Below are 4,967 nucleotides of genomic sequence, written 5' to 3' on the forward strand. Positions count from 1 at the left end.
ATATAGATTTTTTGAACTCTTTTTATCTTTATTCGATTTTAAAAAATTTAATTTCATTATCCAAATCAGATGTTGTTGGATATTCAGTTTATTTTAGTTGTGGAAAAACAAGTTTAGTGTTTAATTTAATGACAGTTGGTTCTAGTATTTTATATGATGGTTTATATAAAATTTTCCTGAATCATGAATTTGCACAAGCTTTAGTTACCTTACAATTAAATATTGGATCAAAATGTGGCTTAATTAATGAAAATTCTCCTTTCTTATGGTATAAAAAGCTAGGGCATATCTCTAGGGAAAGAATTGAGAGATTAGTGAATGATGGAATTTTTAAAAATCTTGATCCACTGATTTCCAAGTATGTATAGATTGCATAAAATGAAAGCAAACTAAACATACAAAGAAAGGTGCCATAAGAAGTAATGAGCTTCTTGAGATAATTCATATAGACATTTACGAACCACTCTCAATTCTTTATTTCACTAAAGAGAGATATTTTATCACCTTCATAGATTATCTATCTCGATATGGTTATATATATCTAATGCATGATAAGTCTCAAACCATTGACATCTTTATAGTGTACATTATAGAGGTTTAGAGATAATTAGATAAAAAAGTTAAGGTTGTGAGATCTGATCGAGGTTGTAAATTCTATGGTAGATATGATGAGTCATGATAAAATCCTGGTCCATTTGCCAAATTCCTAAAAAATCATGGCATTCATGCTCAATACACAATGCTAGGTGCACCACAACAGAATGGTGTTGCTGAAAGGCGTAATCATACTTTAATGGAAATGGTTAGAATTATGATGAGTTACTCTTTTGTATCCATTTTTTTATGGGGTGAAGCCTTAAAGACCGCAATGTATATCTTGAACTGAGTTCATAGTAAGGCAATATCTGTAACTCCTTTCGAGTCATGGACTGGTAGAGAACCAGGTTTACGATATTTACATATATGGGGTTATGTAGCAGAGGCAAGAATCTTCAATCCTTATGAGAAAAAGCCAGATTCAAGGACAATATCTGGATATTTGATTGGTTATCTAAATAAGTCCAAAGGGTATATATTTTACTGTCCTAACTATGGTATAAGAATAGTTGAAACCAATAATGCCAGATTCTTAGAAAATGACAAAATCAGTGGGAGTGAAGAAGCAAGAAAAGTAGACCTTGAGAAAATAAGAGTGGATATCCCACCACTATTTTTTCCTCAAGAAACAACTCTTTCTCATCATTTCCAACAAGTTACAGAAAATGGGCTATATAATGGAATTGGTTCATTACCACAAAAAGATGTCATCATTAAAAATTTTATAAAACAACCCCAATCAATACCTTTGAGAAGATCTCAAAGGGAAAAGAAATTTGCTATAACAGATGATTATATGATATATCTACAAGAATCTAATTTTAATATTGGGATAAGAATAAATCCGGTTATGTTTTCACAAGCCATGAAAAGTGATTATAATAAATGGATAGAAGCTATGAAAGAAGAGTTGAAGTCTATAAACCATAATGATGTCTGGGATTTTGTCGAATTACCTGATAATTGTAAAAGTGTCAGTTGTAAATGGGTCTTCAAGACCAAACACGATGCTAAATGCAATATTGAACGATTTAATGTTAGACTAGTGGCTAAAGGTTTTACTCAAAAGGAAGGTATAAATTATAAATGTAGCTTCTCTTTATCTAACAATTATACACAAAACTTCGTAATTTTAATTGATGGAAGACACCTTGAAAGGAGAATTTGTGCTCTTTTTATAGACAAGAGGAGAGGCCAAAGCATATTCAAGGTAATTAAATATGTTGATAACCGTTTCTATTATTGTAGATTAATACCCATAAAATACAATAATTCTATAACTTATTTTAAGGTTACCCATTTCATCAAAGTACTTTTTCTTTTATAATTGTTATCTATTATTTTGAATGTCCTTTAAGTTGGCTTCAACTGTTATAAGTAGATGAGAAAATAAAACACTAAGTTAGTGGATCATCCACTTAATTGCTGAAATTAACATTCTCCCACTTGACCTATAAAATCGATTATGAAAAGTATAATATATGCATATACATTTTATACTAAAATATATTTATTAGTAAAATAAATTTGATATGTGATTGCAATAAAATCATCCAACAACTCTAAAATTACTATACCATAATACTGAAATAACTTATGTTATAAATGTGAATCATAGCGGTCACATGACTTCAATGTCACATTTCCTTCTATACACCACGCACCAATAACTTTTACTAATTAATTCCATAATTCCAAAATAGCCTCTATAATTTATCTTATCAAAACATTCCCTATTGATTAAATACTAAATTGTGCACTCATAATTAAAAATAGAAAATAACATAAACAAACTTTAACGCGTAAAATGTCAATTATTCAACCATTGAAATATCAATTGTCATATTATGAGTTACTCAAAAGACCTAACCTTACAACATGTTCTCAATACATCTTTGAAGGTAATCCTTTAGTTAATGGATTAGCAATCATAAGTGTGGTACTAATATTTTCAATCAACACTTGTTATTTTTGGGCTCTTTCTTTAATAATTAAATACTTTAAGTCTATGTGTTTGGATCCACTAGAATACTTACCATTCTTAGAGAAGAACACAGCTGTAGTATTATCACAAAATATTCTTAACGGCTTAGTAATATAGTCAACAACACCAAGTCTTGAAATGAAATTCCACAACCACAAAGTATGACTTGAGGCTTCAAAACATACTATAAACTCAGCCTCCATTGTGGATGAGGCAATAATAGAATACTTTACACTCTTCCATGAAATTGCCCTATTTGCTAGCATAAAGACAAAATCTAAAGTAGACTTTAAGCTATCACGGTAACTACCATAATCTGAGTCCGAGTATCTAATCACCTCTAATTGTTCTGATCTTTTATGTGTGAGCATATAATATTTTGTCCCTTGAAGATACCTCATAACCTTCTTTGTAGCTTTCTAGTGTTCAATTCCTAAATCACTTTGATACCTTCCCAACATGCCAACAACATAGCTGATATCTGGTCTAGTACAGGTCTGAGCGTACATCAAACTTCCCACATCAGATGCATAAGGAATGTTTTTCATCTGTTCCCTTTCTAAGTCATTTCTTTTGTACTGACTTTTACTTAATTTATCACCCTTAAGAATAGGTACAATACTAGTTGAACATAACTACATATTGAATCTCTCCAAAACTCAGTTAATATATCATTTTTGAGACAAACCTAACAATCCTCGCGAATAATCTCTGATGATTTCTATTCCAATAACATAAGTTGCATCACTCATATCAACCATTCGAAAGTTTTTAGAGAGATATTTCTTTATTTTGTATAAAAAACCAAGGTCACTACTAGCTAGTAAAATATCATTTGCATATAGTACCAGAAATATAAACTTATTCCCACTAATTTTTAGATATATACATTGATCAACACCATTTTTCTTAAATCCGAAAGATATAATGGTATCATTAAGCTTTATATACTATTGTTTGGAAGCTTATTTAAGACCATAAATGAATTTCTTTAATTTGCAAACTAAGTGTTCTTTTCCTTTCTTTGCGAATCCTTCAGGTTGATCCTTATAAATATCTTCATCTAAATTCCCATTCAAGAAAGAAATTTTCACATCCATTTGATGCAACTCTAAATCAAAATATGCTATAAGTGCCATAATGATTCTAGGAGAATCTTTTTTAGAAACTGGAGAGAAGGTTATGATCAAAATCCTTTTGATTAAACACTAAATTGTGCACTCATAATAAAAAAACAGGAAATAACATACATAAACTTTAATGCACAAAATGTCAATTATTCAACCACTAAAATATCCAGTGTCATATTATGGATTACTCAAAAGATCCAACCTTACAACATGTTCTGCATACATCTTTAGAGATAATCCTTTAGTCAATGGATCAACAATCATAAGTGTAGTACTAATATTTTCAATCAACACTTGTTGTTTCTGGACTCTTTCTCTAATAACTAAATACTTTAAGTTCATGTGTTTGGATCTACTAGAATATTTGGCATTCTTAGAGAAGGAAACAATTGCAGTATTATAACAAAATATTCTCAGTAGTTTGGCAATAGAGTCAACAACACCAAGTCTTGAAATGAAATTTCGCAACCACAAAACATGACTTGAGGCTTCAAAACATGCTATAAACTCAACCTCCATTGTGGATGAGGCAGTAGTAGATTGCTTTACACTCTTCCACGAAATTGCCTCATTTACTAGCATAAAGATATAACTTGAAGTAGACTTTAAGCTATCATAGCAACCACCATAATTTGAGTTCGAGTATCCAATCACCTCTAATTGAATTCAACACATCCTAAGTAATATGTATAAACTAGTTGAATTAAGATGTAGAATTCCAAACAAATGTTGAAGAGCAAGGTTAATACATCTACATTATGCAGCTATAGTGTCTACTGTCTTTTTTTTAAGATGTATTGAATTTAATAAAAATATGATGCAATTATAGTGTGATTGAGACACCCTTTAAAAAAAAAAACCTTAATTCTCTTACTCAATTCTCTCTATCTAACTATTATACACAAAACTTTGCAATTTTAGTTGATAGAAGACAACAAGCCCATCTAACAGTTATGTACAAAACATTAGGTTAGAGCAATAACATATATAAACACCAAATTATAAAAGTCATACCTGGCTCTGTTACCAAATGTAAGAAACTTTTATGTTGAACTCATCTTTTTATTGAAGTTAACACATCTTAAGAAAAGAAAGACAGCAGAAAGTTAGAGGCGCATACCGTTCTGAGATGATGCAGCCATAGCGTGATTAAGAGACCCCTTAAAAAAAAACTTTAATTCTCAAACTCACTTTTTCTCTTTATCTAACTATTATGCACAAAACTTTGTAATTTTAGTTAATGGAAGACACCTTGA

Source organism: Carica papaya, chromosome 9, assembly GCF_054855325.1.
Source record: "Carica papaya isolate Zhongbai chromosome 9, ASM5485532v1, whole genome shotgun sequence".
NCBI classification, from domain to species: domain Eukaryota; kingdom Viridiplantae; phylum Streptophyta; class Magnoliopsida; order Brassicales; family Caricaceae; genus Carica; species Carica papaya.